The sequence below is a fragment of the Gavia stellata genome, chromosome 29 (genome assembly GCF_030936135.1).
Source record: "Gavia stellata isolate bGavSte3 chromosome 29, bGavSte3.hap2, whole genome shotgun sequence".
In the NCBI taxonomy this organism is placed as follows: domain Eukaryota; kingdom Metazoa; phylum Chordata; class Aves; order Gaviiformes; family Gaviidae; genus Gavia; species Gavia stellata.
The window spans coordinates 8,379,631-8,396,091 of record NC_082622.1 but is presented as its reverse complement, the minus strand read 5'-3'; positions in this window follow the sequence as shown (position 1 = coordinate 8,396,091).

Sequence of the window (16,461 nt, the reverse complement as noted above, 5' to 3'; positions counted from 1 at the left end):
ATAACACTGTGTTATGTTAGTCATAATACAATGAACTGTACATTTTCTAAGCTTCTTGTTAGAAAAAAGTATTTTCTTTGCTTTATTACATTAGGTCTATACTGATATATCAGTTCTGTTTGCTATGGATGTAACATTTTCCACTGGTTATAAAATCAGTAACATGAGCATTGTTTTCAACATTCCTCTCCTTGCCCCCTACTTCAGTGATGCATCACAAAATAACAACTTTAAGGTGGGATTCATCACAGTCCACTTAGACATCTACAACTCAGTCAGCTCTGGTCAGCCCTGACAGGTAGCTGAGCCCTTTAGGGCTGAGCATCTCTCTTTGTTGACTGTAAGGGGAGCTGGTACAAAAGAGTTCATGTTTCTAGAGAAGTATACGTGACGTTGCGTATGTTCACTCCAGCATGATTCATGCAGCACAACTAAATCTCTAATGCTAGGATTATTGTGACTATTTCACAGTAAATCAGGTACGTCTATTTTGTTTCTTTGATATAGAGAACAGTACTCTACATGATAAATTGTACACAAAACTTTTCCCATTTTAAATAAGCAACTATGATAATTGGCAAGCAAATATTGGCAATGTTTAACACCTTCTCTCCCCTCTCCCCACCTTATATTTTTGCTCAGCTTTCAAGAAGGTATTGATATTTTTTCTCTGTTGCCTTTATACACAGTCAGCATGTATTAGCTATCCAACCCATTGCTAACTACCCAGTTACAACTGCTGTCACACCTTATAACTAAATATTACTTATCAAAGAGAAAGGTTGGGATTTAGCAGGCAGTGATGCTGGCAAATACTACACTGCAAAAACATACTCTACAGTATGTTACCAATAATTTCTTTGGAGGGAGCAGGGGCTAGAGCACTTAGGTCTGGCATTACCTAGACTCCCTCAAGTGTAAAGTCTCTGATGACAAACATGCACAATGCAAAATCTCTAATAAACTTTTTCTTTCTCATGTTTCCACTCCCATTATTATTTGATGTCATATAATAAGCGGAATTGTAAGGGCCAATGAAATACAGTGGGGTGTGAGACTGTAATGCAGACTGTGTCCAAGTACCTGCAGGGTGGGATCTGGGACAAGCAGAGTGACACTGACTCTGATCTGGATTGTCTAACTGATGCAGAAGGCCTGACCTGGCATATCTGATATCTAAAGAGTGGATAATCATCTCAGGCTCCCTCCACGGAGATTACTTTTTCCTCCTGTCCTAGAAGCCTGTTCTAGGTGGTGCCCATTTCTTTCCAGTATCTACAAAGGAAGCCTGGAGTGACTCCGGCACTTAAAAGCCCAACTTGAACCTGTCAGCCTTGCCTAGAGTCTGGAAGCAGTGGTGGACAGCAGAAGAGCTGGAGTAGGGACGGGAGATCAGTCAGGGGTCTCCCAAGTACATGCCCCAAAGTACTGGAGCCCGTTTAGAAAAGAATGGGGAATCACTGTTACAGCTTCCTACAGAGTGCCTCTAGACTGTTTTCAGACTCTGGGACTTTCCCAAGTGTTTAATGATGTTCTAATTCCTTTATTTTTAAGTCAACAAAACATTAGCATTCATTCAATGGAGCAATGGGAATTAGGCTCATGCTGAGTGCTCTGGAAAAGCCCAGTGCATTCAAAGATGTCCTCAGTGCCCAAACCTTAGCACTTTTAAAATCAACTGGACTCTGTAACTATAAATGCTGGAAAGATATGCAAAGAAGGAAAAGTTATTGCAGGTCTCATCCAAACTATTCTTGCTCAGTTCAGCACTGCATTGTGCTCTGTGGATCTCCTGTTGATGCTTGAATTAACTTGGTTTCAGTGTGCTCAGCCATCCCCATGAGACTTCATCTCTGAGCACAGTGGTCCACTAAGATTTCTCAGCGCCATCCATATGCACCGAGTTTCACTTTTACACTTTAGCCATTTTTCCTTGCTTGACCTTTTCTCCAGTCCAGAAGTCAAGAAGCAGCCTGTTTTTTCCAGAAAGTATCCTACAGCTTTGCCTGTAGAGGGATTTGGAAATCACTGGTGCATGTGCTAATATTTGCACTTAAATGAACAGCCAAGCCCTAAAAATACAAGCTATGATGGTAGAATTGATCTGCCTAACTATAGACATTTAATCAGCGCATACACCCTCCTTGCCAACACAGAGAATGAGGTAGCTTCAGAAGGCAGCACATTGACCTGTCAAGCAGAGCTTCCTCACCTAGTAAATAAATTCAAAATGCACATTTGCACAAACATGGTCTCACACTTCTTGGAAGAAGCACTCATCCACCCTGCTTCCCCCTATCCTCTGTCCTGGAGGCAATTCAGAAAGAAACTGGGAACAGCTTTTGCTTGAATGACCTTGAGCTGGCAGCTAGATGTGTCAGAGAGCACACAGGGATTTAACCTACACACATGCAAAATGAAACACACAGTAATTCTACCATGATGGGAACAAGGACGCCCAGTAGTTGATACTTTCAGTAATGGTTTGGGTGATGAAGTGGATGGCATGCTCCATCCAGTGAAATGACACTGGAGGGGTCCCAGCATACTAGGGAGCAAGATTAAGAAGGTTAAACTTGAGTTTAAGAACAAGTGCAAGGTATTGAGTTCAGGTAGAAATGAGCAGCTGCCTTATTGTGTGATGGAGAGCAACCAGCTAGGTGAAAGCTCTGCATAGTGCAGGACCAACATGCACTGTCAGCAATGTCAGCGATACTGTACCGCTGCAAAATAGCAAAGACCTTGGCAGGTGTGTAACTAGGAATAAGATGTCGAATAGATCTTGTTCTATTCACCTTGGACAGAGGTGCCTTCCTCAAAAGGCAGAGGAAAAACCAGTCAATTTTTTATGCTAACTTTTTATATCAGGATAATTCCCCTCAGAGCTCTATGTAGGACAACTCTAGCTAGACAAACGGCTCCAAGACGACTGCACTGCCTTGCTGTGTACATGCCAGAAGAGAGTGATCTTTGCCATTGGTTTTTGTTCCGCATTTAGGTGAGGACAATGCACTGCCATCATGCTTACTCCGTGTTAAACACTGAAAGTAGCCAGGCTCCTCACATCTTCCTGCATTTTGACATGTCTCAGTTTAAGAAATATACTTCCCAGATTTCTAAGAAAGCTGCAAACCAGCATTGTTCACACCACAGAGAAGGTTTGATTTTTCTTTTTTTTTGTTTCCTTATTCTCTGCCATTTACTCACACGCATCTGCATTGCACGTGCTCAATTTCTACCTCCTCCCAGACCATCAGAAGTGTGATATAGGGAGTGACCATCAGCTGCAAAGGCAACAGAACAATCTGTGATTTCAGGAAAAATGGGTAAGTGATGTTTGGTGAGGCTGCCACTCTGAGACCAGCAGGATCTCAGGGTAAATGGGAAAACCAGAACATGTTACAGGCAACATGAAAAACAACAGATTGACAATTTTTTTTATATTTGTTCATTTTAATATTTGAGAAGCATGCATGATGTACAGCCTAAATCCTTTGTCATGATGCCACCTTAACTTTGGGGAGAACATGAAAAACAAAAGCAAATTTGGCTTGAGAAACCTCACAGATCCCAGCCATTGCTTCCTGGAATAATCTGTTTAATCCTCCACTGACAACAGTTCCTGCGATGAGGAATTTATAATTACTGGCAAAGTAATTCCCACCAGTGTGAAGTCAGCTGTCCACTTAGTTTTGTGAAGGAAGTTTTTTCCTTGGGGTTTGCATCAGGCTCACAACTGGGAAAGGGACTGTCTTTGTCTTTCTGGGGAAACGTTATTGTCCTCAAAGTCCTTGTTCAAGTCTCACGCATTGCTGCTCACAGTATCGTGGAAAAATCAGGACCATCTCATGATGCACGGCAATTCTGGTAGTCCTTGTCCTTGGCTGGCTCCTGCTCTTTGCTGTAGTACCAAGCTCATCCCAGAAGTGGTTCACATTCATCATTTGCTGCAGCATGTGACATGGTGGCAGTCCGTTGGCTCCAAGTGAGAAAATGGTGGGCTTTGCCCTGGAAATCATGGCTTGCATCCAAGCAGGTACATAAGCATGGAAGGGCAAGGACTCCAGGAGTACAACATTACAGTGGAGACTCCCGGCTTTGTGCTAGCACCTAAATGGAGGTGACATTTGGTCACCATCATACCTGAAGCAGGAGTGAGGAAGAAGCCAGGTTGCTGGGTCACTCGTGGTATACAAACCAGGACGGTGTGGGATAATGCTGGGACAACCGTAACAAGACAAATCTCAGAGCCGAGGTCACTCAAAGCTTTCCCTACAGCAATCCACATAAATTGACACTTTTAAAGTGGTCACTTCATTTCCCCAATATCACCCTATAGCTGGGGCAAGAGACCTGCAATATCGCTTTAAAACTCTAAATTGCCTGTGAGAGCAAAGCCCCCCTTCAAGACGAACTTGCACGATAAACGCCCAGGTCCGGCGCCGTTCGAATCCCCGCTCTCCGCGCTCAGCCGGGGCTCGGGAGGGCGATGCCGACGAGGGAGCTTTGCTCGCCCCCTCCACCGCCTCCCACAGAGCCGGGGCAACGCCGCCGCAAGGCCCCGGCCTCCATCTCCTGCCCGCCCCCCCCCCGCCCCGCTCCCGCGCCGGCCTCCAGCGGTGGGTCCCGGGGCGGCGGCCAGCTTGTCCCCGGAGCCGCCGGGACACGGTCCAGCCACGGCCGCAGTGTCGGGGCGCCGGCGGCGAAGCCCCGAGCGCCCCTTCCCCTCCGGCGTGGCCGCGGCCCCGGCAGCGCGGGCGGCCCGGCGGGCTCCCGCCGTGGGAACCAACTTCGACCGGGGCCCCGCGGGCGCCCCCCGCCCGGCCGGGCCAAACGGCGGCGGGAGCCCGCCCCGTCGGCGCGGAGGCAGCGCCCGGCATCGCCCCGCGGCCAGCACTCACCTGCCGTCCCCGCCGTCCTGCTCTCGCCCGACTCCGGCAGCGCCCGCCCTAAATACCGGCGGCCCCAGCGGGGCTCGCCTGCGCCGCCGCCGCGCGTCCCGCTCCGCGCCTCTCCGCCGCGCAGCGGGGCCCGTCGCTCCTCGGGCGCGGCGGCTCCCTCGGCGCCGGGGGCCGGGCCGGGGCTCTGCCCGTCGGGGTGGGTCGGGGCAGCGAGGGGCCCCCGCGCCGCCGGCCCCAGCTCCCCGGGACGCGCCACGCCGCCTGCGAGGGGAGCCCCGGCTCCGGGAGTGGGCGCCGGGGCTGCGCTGCCCCGGGGGGCGGATGGGGTTTGCACCCCTCCTCCGGGGTGGTTCTCGCACCGGACCCCGCTGTGCCAGCCTGGGCCTTGTCCCCAGTGCCCTGAAACGTCGCTCTGGCAGGCTGCGGCGTCGTAGACCCTCGCGTTGTTTCAGGTAGGTAAATGACCCAGCAAGGTAACGATGGTGCCCCGAGAGGCACCAGCTGTGGCCAGGGGTGGATGCGGGTTGAGAGCTTCGCTGGATGGGTTTGACCAGACTGCTGCAGGGGACGCTTGCATCAGCATACCCCTGACTTAGGGTTTGTAGCCCATCTAGCCGTGCAGACCTCTTGCATCCAAAGCTAAGAGACCCGGAGTGTTAATTCCAGCTCTTTTGAGAGATGCAGTTAGTGGGTTTTAACTGGTTTTAGTCTCTAAGGAGAAATAAAAGATGTTTTTTCGGAGAAGCGGTAACTTTGTTCATGCTAGACAAAACATTTATATAAAAGCAATTCAAATAGAGCCAAGGTCTTGAAAGAGCAATGCTAAAGTCACAGCCCCTTTGAAGTATCATTTGGCCTTAAATAGATTTTAAATTACCCATTGCCAACCAGCTGTCTCCATTTCCCTCTGGCAGCTAATTTACATATTGGATTATTTTCAAAAAACAGAATCTCATGATTTTTGAACACTTACTACTGCTGATAGCCAGGCTCTGCTGTCTACGCCACGTTGCCTCAGTGTGATAGGTTGAAACTCATTAACACTCAAAAGGTTTGTGACTCTGAGCCCGAGTCTGCTGTAGCTGCCCTGTGGTCAGTCTCAGAAGAAATGTCATGCCATAAATATTTTAGAGGGTTTTGTTCCAACTTCAACACCTCAAATAGCTCCCAGGAACAGCAGCATTTCATCTATTCTCCATTGAAATTTAGGAGTTACGTTCTGTTTTTAAACCCAAAGAGGCTGGGTATTGCGTAAGTCATAAAGCTATAGCCTCACTTAAGAATGAGAGGAAAATGGGGGCTTTTCAAACTACACCACCATGGTGTGAATCTTACACAAAAAAATAATAATTCCCTGCAGCATCACTTCACTTCCAGGCTGGGAGAGGACACGTGGTAAATCTTTTGAGCCTCCAGAATTTCCTAGAGACAGACTGAGACAAGTGTAGCTACAATAGATTTTCTTCGAAAGTCTAGAGAAAATGCCTCTCAGTTTATTTTCCTTCCAAACAATGTGGGTGGTGTTTCGTGGGTGGAAATGTGTTTGGTGATACAACGTGCAAGGGAAGAGGTTGGCTCTTTTATATCTCCAACTGAGGAATAAATTCCACCCTCGGGGCAAGAGATATTTCAGGGAATCTTGCAGAGCTTTGCAGCAGAGATTGCAAGCTGGTCTCAGGTCTGTGGCCACCTGGAGCCAGCTACTGCTGTCCTGCCAGTCACTCAGCAGGAGTGGGGAACTCGCCGGCCATAGGCAGAGGCCAGATTCCTCATAGCACAGGAAAAACATTTGCTGTAAAGTTGTTGTTCTCCCATGCCAGGGCTTCACGGATGTTAGATATTTTTCACAAACATTAATTCCATGCAGAATATCTGGTGGCTTTCTTTAGGCTGACTGGGAAAACCAGAGAGAATTTTGGGGTGCAAACTGGTCTTCGGATATTAAAAAAAAAAAAAAAAAAGAAAAAAACACATTTTTCTTCTCCCTCTGACTTTGATCAGCCAGACACTGTCTTGCCTAATAACAGCTATAGCTCATTTCACTCATGCTTTATAAGGTCAAAATCAGTGTTGTATTTAATATCCTGTGTTCAATGTCCTGCTTAGAAAAATAATGCAACTACTCTTTTTTGAGATAGGTTATCTTTTTTTTTTTCTGTCGGGGTGGGTGCACAGAGAAAATTTGTGCATGTGCTCAGAGACAGTATGAATGTGCACTAGTAAGAGAGGCAGATCTACAGATAAAGGAGCCTTTGAAACCAGTCCGCTCTTCAGTTTAACACTAGGAAAAAAAAATATAGCTGTCTTGGCAAGGTTGGCAGAGTCACAAAAAGTGTGGTAGTGATGCTCAGTCTATAGACTCCTGTGCTGGAGCTGTTGGAGCTGTACGTCAGTGTAGCGCAGGTACATTTGCAAACACTTGGTGCTGTCTGAGGCAGGTCCTTTGCAGAAGATCTGGGCTTTTTCTTGGGCTGGGACACAAACACAGCTCTTACTGAGTTTCTTCCCTGCATCCACTTATTTGACTTTCACATGGCTGATTCCATTTTTCCTTTTCAAATTGAGCCGATCTCAGCAGTCCTACCTCTCTAATTTTGTTTCCTATCATGCATGACACTGAGAATTTCTCACCACTGTTTCTCACAGCTTAACAATTTACTCAGCAGTCTGAGCCAAGGTTATGATGCAGCTGAGCCATGGGTCCCTGGGACACCAGGAGGGGTTAAAGGTCACAGACACGTTACAATGAGAATTAAACCTCATTCTTCAGAATCGTTAGTGAATGCCTCACCAGTATTGGCTAGGCTGTTGATTGCTTTAAGGTGGTGAAGTGCATCTCCTGGGTGTTTGATTTCAGAGGGCTCAGGTTCTTATTCCCTTGCTGGAGAAGAAAGGCTGAAAACTTGAGATTTTCACAGTGTAGGTAACAGTTTCCTTCCTTGGTGTACCTGGAAGGCGATCAAAGTCAAAACGGATGCTTTCCTTCCTAAGGGTAGGAGACTATTGGCTGTCCAGTCTTAGGAGTGAGCCCAGGATCTTTGGTTCTGAGTCCTGCTCTGGTCTGAGCTAGCTTAAGATCAAACAAATATATCAAAGTGCTGTTGCTTCCCATACTGTGACTACCATGACTCCCCAGTGAAGTGAGATGATGATTAATTATTTAACTTTTTCAGACATGCTAGGGGAACATTTTTACTTATTTGGGCTGACAGGAGGGGTGGCAATCGGCAATAAAGAGCTCTGCAGCACTGTGCATATGCACAAACTAGTCTGTTTCTGGTTTACTTAAAGACTTCTGTGTTATACTGAACACCAGCACCACTCACACAAGTCGAGACAAAAACTCTGAGACTGAAATTATTTTGCTGCTCTGGTTGAAGCTCTCCAGGAGCTGGAAACTGTCACAGACCTGTCTCTGCTGGCAAAGTCACATCGTCCAGCGGATGGGAAGGTCAGCGGACAGAGCAATTCAAGTGAATTCTGAACAGCATGGAAACCACCACCTGAATTCATCCTCCTCGGGAGAAGGGAAATGACATTAAAATGGCTACAGCCTGGATGGTGCCCAAGTGAAAATGCCTCCTTCCTCATCAGTGGCGTGGCTCCCTGTGGATGCATCACAGTCAGATCCATTGCTTATGTGAACAGAGATAATTCTTTTTCCTGCTGTAAGCCTTGCCAAGCCCAGACTAGAGAAGAATGGTGTGGGCTGATGTCATCCTGAGAACTATAGTAAGTACCTCAAAACTGCTTTTGCTCACTGTTAAACTATGGTCAGAACACTAATACATACGACCCTACTCATTTTCAGCCTAATTTTGCCCATTACTAGTTTACATCTAGTTCCTCTGCATCCAGCAGTGTCCTTCCTTGAGGTTTACCCTTGGGATTAACCAACCAACTCTTTTTTGAGTCAACAAAGTGTACTGGCTTCTTGTCAAAGAAATTTACTTTGGCTAAGGAAGGCAGATGCATCAAGTGAGGTCCTTCCTTTTGGTTCAGGAATCCTCTCCACTCTTTGGTATTTGATGTCACCTCACTTCTAACATTGAAAACTGAATTAAAGACACGGACATTCCAAAAAAGGAGGAAACTCACAGTACTTAGTTTTCCTACATGAGTCATTTTCCTCTGAATTCCACATTTTTGTCACATTCCAAACCTCAGTTAGACGCTGGCATATGGAGAGTTCTTCAGGCACTGCTTCTCTGCAGAAGGTGTATTTTGGCTTTACAAAGCTTTATTCTCCATCTTGCAAAGGACTATAGCGCAGAGCCCAATATATGCTTCCTTCTCCTGTGGCGCCTCACTTGCCTCCCACTCTGTAGCAGAGAAATGCTCAGAAATTGGTATAGTATCAAAATACAAAACCTGTCTTATAATTGCTAAGGTCACTTGTACCAGAGCCTGGAACTGCTTTGCAGCTGCATTCCCCAAAATGTTACTTGAACCTGTTTGAACTTTCTGATGGATTCAAACTACGGCTGAGGAAGGCAGCCAGCTTCCAAGAAGTGGTGTTTACTCACTGAAGCTCCATGAGGTCACAGGCCTTATTTACACATGGAAAAATAGTTCTGCTACAGGTGAACAGTAATTTCCTTCCTCAGGGGCGAGGAAGTTTCTGTCAGCACTGTTCTTCCACTGATGTCGCGAAGCATTATTCTGGACGGAGTGTATGGGACTGGCATCAGGGCTGGAGACAACCCACTGGAGGGCACTGAGGCGATCAGGGCGCTGGAGCACATTGCTTGAGGAGAGGCCGAAGGGCCTGGACTTGCTCATCTTGGGAAAGATAAGGGAAAGGGGGATCCAGCTGCAGTCTTCAGCTAACTAATGGGGTTATAGAGAAGAAGCCAGACTCTTCTCAGACGTGCACAGTGAAAGGGCAACAGACACAAGCTGCAGCAAGGGAAATTCCGACTAGACACTAAGGAGAGTGGCAGCTCTGGCTCATCACACTGTCTCACTGGAAAATTTCCGATTGTCATGAAGGAGTAAAACAATCAAAGGTGTGAATGATCATTACAGCCCTGGGGAGTGTCAGTTCAGAGTGTGGTGAGGACAGAATGGTGCAGATCAACTCACTGAGGGATGGAAGCAGATACCTGGGCTTGGAGGCATGCTGCAGGTCTCCTTGTCCGTAACCAGCCGTGTGATAAACTGTAGCACTGCAGTCAGAGGAAGAAGAGCAATAGCACTGCTTGGCACAGCAACAGCTTTGAATGATTCATGACATGAGAGCAGATTCATGGGCGAGCTCCCAGACAGGGTCCCCCTCTCACGATTTCCAATAACTGCCTCTGCCAGTTGATTCGTCTGAGGCAAATGGGTGGCAGGTGCACCCACCCTGACAAGAGACCGGGGGCATTAGAACCACTGCGTCCTTACTTTTCCCGCCCTTACCTTCGCGCCTTTGCAGCGACTCCTGCCGGCTGTCAGGATCGCACCTCGGCTGAGGGGCAGGAGAGGCAGGGCCCTTCGGTCGACAGACAGGGCCCTCAGCCGATGAAACGCCTCGGTCAAGAGAAGTTTCTAGACCACTGACCATATATGACCTCAGCTCAGATTCGACTAGGTGATAAATGGAGCCCCTGCCAGAGGACAAATGGAGTCAGTCCTCCCCAGAGTTGTGGGTCTGTGGGTCTGGTTTGGCCCTGAGGAAACTCGCAGAATCAAGAGCCCTCATCTTATGGGTGAGTGATAGTGTGCATTTTGAATCCTCATTTCTAAAGGGGGCTGTGCAGTATTAATTCCTCATACATCATTCTGAACCTGTGGTTTACTGATGTTGTTGGAGTGTTGAATGATTTTGATAAGCTTAATTTCTAGTTAGTTTTCCGCTAAACAACTCTGGTTTAAATAAAGTTTGGGGTTTTTTTAGTTTATCACCTGCCTAATTTGATTTTGTTAGCCTCTGTGACATTTAAGTTGGTGCATCTCTGCACCATCACAGCAAAGACAACCCACCTCAAAGCTCTCAGTACTGGCTAAAATGAAAACACGTATGTGACAGCGTAAATGAAGAACTGCATGTTTTGATTCTGGCCGTTTAGTGAGGTTCACGTAAGCTTTTCTGTTTGTCCTGTGGCTGATGTCCCAGGAACAAAATGATACATGCCAAGCTCTGTAGAACACATCTGGCTCCATGGTCTCATGTTCACCCTTGAAAAGTGGGTATTAAATTATGGGAAAGGATTCTAAATGGTTTGAACTTGAACCAGGAGCTCTGGTGCTTACCTTGTCACAGATCTAGTAAAGAGACTCAGGTGCTTGCCTTCTGGCTGCTCAGAGCCAAAGGTGAAGGCAGCCGTCCACCAGGAATCAAGGACAAAGCACTCATGATTCACTGAATTAATATATTTTAAAATTAAAACTGTGAGCTGTAATTGTGACTACTGCTTCCTGTCAGGTAAAACCCATCCAGGAACTGAGCAGCATATCCTCTGCACCCCACCATCAGTGGGACAGAAATTGTATGGGGCGTCCAGTGAGTTTCACTCTGAGAGAGATGTAGAGAACCAACACAGAGGAGTACCCAGCGCATGTGCAAAGTGTCTGTGCACAGTCTGGTTATTGCCATATCCATTACTGGCTGGGTCTGGGCTCAGTGCATATAAAGCAGTCATCAGTCACAGCATGGAAAGGAAAGGGCTATAAACAGGCTGAGTCAACATTTATTTCTTTTGACAGTGATCCCTGCATACAACAGCCAAGAATCTTGGATTTTGGGCTGCCGTTCAGCTCTGATGTTGTGGCAAATTCTCTGTGGAGGAGATGTCCCTCTGCCCCGGGTGCTCGTTAATGCTATTGATTAAATATTTGTATTCTTGATAAAAAGCGATAGATTTGTGTCTGTTATTTGCCATCCTTCCCTTGCCTTACAGGCTATTATGAAATTAAGTGTGTGAAGAGGAGAGCAAGAGAAGATACTGAAGCACAATACACTTTGATTTTATTTACAAAACTACTTGTCTCTGTCAAGTCCCATTATGTCCCTAACAATGTGTTTTGCTAAGAGAAATTCAAATATTCAAAGCTGTGAGAAAAAGCACTCCATGGGAAGTGCATGTTCCACTACTCTACAGTAAAGACATGCAGCACACAAGACTGTGCCAGGCAAGGTAACAAGGCACATGGGCAAACAGCAGCGATGTCCTCTGTGGTGGTAGTATCTCAGCTCTGCTGTTATTTTCATAAAAGTCAGAGATGCCAGAATAGCCCCTGCGTGAGGAAACACAAGTTGAATCACAGAATAACTGGAAGGGATCCCTGGAGGTCTCTGATCCAACCTCCTGCTTAAAGCTGGGCCAGCCTCAAAGCTATAGATCAGGTTACTCAAAGCCCAGCTAAGGTCTGAAAATCTCTGAGGATGGAGGTTCATAAAGAGGTAGATTCATAGACTGCCATTTGCCATGACAGCAGGGGATGAAAAAGGGGAGGGAAGTGTTGCCTCCCTGTGGAAGCAGTTCCCTTTATGGCAAGCTGCCAGTGGTCCCATTGGCACATCCTGGAGGAGGGCATTCCTCCAACAGCACAATGGGCATGTAGGCAGCAAGGTGGTTATAGACGGTTATATGTACATAGACAGAGGAGGGAGACAAAACAGATACTGGGAAATAATGCAGGTGAACAAATCAAAAGGTGATGTCTTTAACGCATGTCTCAAAATTACACGTTTAGTTGTTTCGGGAGCAAAAAATGTGGAGTAGAAAAATGTTCAACATGGGATGGAAGAGCTGTGATCTTCTGGTTCTTCATTTAGAAGAATCTGGCCTTGGTGTTTTTAGTCAGGAGAAAGAGTGTACAGACAATGAGTAATTAATCCAAATTTTCAAATTCATAGGTGGCTACAAATTAGAAACCATATCTGGAAAATAATATTGGAAATTTTTTTCAAAATCATTCCCATTTTATGCATTTGGAAAAAATACACTTATGAAATTTTTGAACATTTGGGTTTTTAAATTTTTCATTTTGGCTATTTCAATTTTGGCTATTATTTTTTGTTCTCTGCTTTTTTTTGGTCCAAAATTTGGAATGGCTTTTTATTACATTTTGCTTCATCTTCTCTTCTTTGTATTTGGCATTGTCTCACTGTGGATTTTTTGGAGGGGGAACTGAACAGTGAAAAAAAGAAACTATCTGTGCTGATCTAAAACCTGGCCAAAATTACACTGGAAAAAGAAGAAAAAAGGGAGAAGATAAAACTCATCTGATCAGATGGAATCTAGACTTAGAAAGAAAAACAGATGGGAAGAAACTTCTGGAGGCCACTGGATCCACCTCCCACTCTGATCGGATTAGGTTGCTCGGGGCCTGGTCCAGCTGAGCTTCAAATGAGGGATCAGGAGTCCACAATTCCTCTGGGCTCCTGTTCCACTGGTTGACTATCTCCACAATGAAGTAATTTCCTCATATCTCATTGGAATTCCCAGTGTTGCAGCTTGTGTCTGTTGCCTCTTGTCCTTTCACTGTGCACCTCCAAGTAGAGTCTGGCTATGCCTTCTCCCTTCCATCAGGTACCTGCAGACAGCAATGAGATCTTACTTTTGTCTTCTCCAGGCTAAACAAACTCAGTTCTGTGAGCCCCTCCTTGTACATAGTATGTTTCAGCCCCCAATCATCTTGGTGGCCTCTGCTAGACTTGCATCAGTATATCAATGTTTTTCTTTTACAAGGGGCAAGACTGGACACAAGGCTCCAAATACAGTCTCAGAAGTACTAAAGAGGGGAAGACTCACTTTCCACAACTTGCTGGCTCCAGAATCACAAAATCATTCGATTTGGAAAGGACCTTATGAGGTCTTCTTGTCCAACCCCCCCTACTCAAGCACTGTCAGCTAGAACAGGTTGCCCAGGACCTTGTCAAGTCAGTTTTTGAGTATCTCCAAAGGTGGACCACCCTCATAGTAAAGAAGATCCCTCTGAGCAGCAGCCATGCTCTACAAGGTGATGACCAGCCCCCATCTGTCATCCGTGAGCTTGCTGAGAGTGTACTCTGTCCCATCATCTATGTTGTTAGTAAAGACACTAGACAGTGTTGGTCCCTGTATCCTTCCCTGAGGGACACTGCTAGCAGTTAGCTGCCAACTGGGCTTAGTACAGCTGATCACAACCCTTGGGGTCTGGCAATACAGCTAGTATTCTATCTGCTTCATCACCAGTCTATCTCACCAACCTGACTGTGAGGCACCAATGGGAGATCATAGAAACATAGAATCACAGAATGGTTTGCTTTGGAAGGGACCTTCAAAGATCATCTAGTCCAACCCCACCCTCCCATGGGCAGGAGCACCTTCCAGAAGGTTAGGTTGCTCAAAGTCTTATCCAACCTGACCTTCCAGGTATGGGGCATCCATGGCTTCTCTGGGCAAACCTGTTCCAGTGTCTCATTGCCCTCATAGTAAAGAATTTCTTTTTTATATCTAATCTAAATCTACTGTCTTTCAGTTTAAAACAGTAACCCCTTGTCCTGTCACTACAGGCCCTAGTTAAAAGTCTCTCTCCACCTTTCTTATAAGCCCCCTTTAAGTATTGCACAGTCTCCCCGGAGCTTTCTCTTCTCCAGGCTGAACAATCCCAACTCTCTCAGTCTTTCTTCATAGGAAAGATGTTCCAGTCCTCCGATCATTTTCATGGCCCTCCTCTGGACCTGCTCTAACGGGTCCATGTCAAAGGTCTTGCTAGCATTAAGGTGTAAAACATTCACTGCTTCCTCCCATGACAACACAGCTAGTCTTGTCACAGAAAGCAATGAGCTTAGTTTGGCACAATGTTCCCTTGGTAAATCCCTGCTTGTCTTTCATATGCCTGACGGGAGGATTGTTCCATCACCTTCACAGGGACTGACGTATAGTTCCCTGGTTTCCCCTTCTTGAAGATGTGTGTAACACTTGCCTTCAGGAATCTCCTCCAAATGACTCTTCAAAGATGATAGTGGCCTCACAATGATGTCAGTCAGCTATCTCAGCACTCTTGGAGACATCCATCCCATCAGAACCCATAAACTTGCATATGTACAGTTGGCTTGGGTGCTCTCTAGCTCTGTCTTCCTCCTCTGTGGGACATGCTTCAGTCCCACAAACTCTGCGAGAAGGGTCAAGGACATGGCAGGCCTGAGGGCAAACCTTTCTAGTGAAAAGTGAGGCAAAGAAGGTATGGAGTACCTCAACCATTTCCATGTCCTTTGTCACCAGGTCCTCTGCCTGATTAAGCAAGGGGACACAGTTTCTTTAGCATCTCTTTTGCTGCCACTGTACTTAGAGGAGTCCATCCTGTTACTCTGCACATGCCTCGCTAGTTCCAGCTCCAGCTGTGAGGGATGCAGTGTGTGCCAGAGTAGTGGTTTTACGAGTCAATGTTAAAGATATGCCCTGGACCATGTTGTGAGATTGTGTCAGGGTGCCGGGGGTAAAAGGGAAAAGCACTGGAGAACCACGAGAGGTGTAGGGAGCCAAAACTCTTCGGCTTTGTTTTTGGTACCTACTTTCCAGTTTCCAGGCAGAGCTTAGCCAGACCTTAAGAGACTGCCTAAGTAGAAAATGTGACTGCCTGAGTGACATAGCTCCTGAAAAAATGGGCGTACTGTTGAGGGACTGCACGTTAAGGACACTTTACTGAAACTAATTAGTTAGCAATGTCTATAAAAAATGTGCAATGGAAAAGCAACATCTCTTCTGCTTCCCTGGCCCTAGGGATTTACTGACTGCTAATTCCTTTCAAAATTTAACCAAAGCCAACTAAGACGCAGATGGCAAAAAGACAGCCTGGAAAGCCCCCTCAGAGGACCTCACTGCAGAAACTGTATGCCCAGTAGGAGGTTAAAAATCATGAGAGAATATTTATGCGTGGCCCAATGGTCCATTTCGAATAGACCCATTCAGTCAGAGCAATACTCCTCTATGCAGATTTTACACACCTACATCTTGCTGTTCTGAGCTCCTTTTCCAGACGTAAATGGCTTTGGTCAGTGGGGTGTAGGGTGGTTGTTGGGTCTATGGCAATTCCACACAAACCAACCCAAATCATAAGAGGTTTTGGTGTATTTCTTACGTCCTTTTCACATTTGAAAATACTGGGACAGTACTTCCCTGTTATCCTTTTTAGTTTTGAATTATAGTGGCCCATTTTGTTTCAGACAGATGGAGATGTAGTGACTTGCTGTGATGCAAAGACAAAGCAGAAGCACTTTGACCTTAAGAAGAAAGATTCAGTCAAGCCTTCAGCGAGGGGATCTAGTTATCTCTCCCTTTACCTGGGCACAGGAGGTTGCTGCTTCCATTTGTTTCGCCTTTCATTTAGAGCCTGTGAAAGCAGCTGGCATTTATTGCTCCCATCCTGAAATTACTTTTGTTGGTGTGGAATGTATATCCTTGTAAGAGAGGTTGTAGATGTCTCATCCCTGGAAACATTCAAAGTCAGGTTGGAGGGGGCTCTGAGCAACCTGATCTAGTGGAAGAAGTCCCTGCTCATTGCAGGGAGGTTGGACTAGATGGCCTTTAAAGGTTCCTTCCAACCCAAACCATTCTATGATTCTATGATCATTCATCATCCTTGGGAA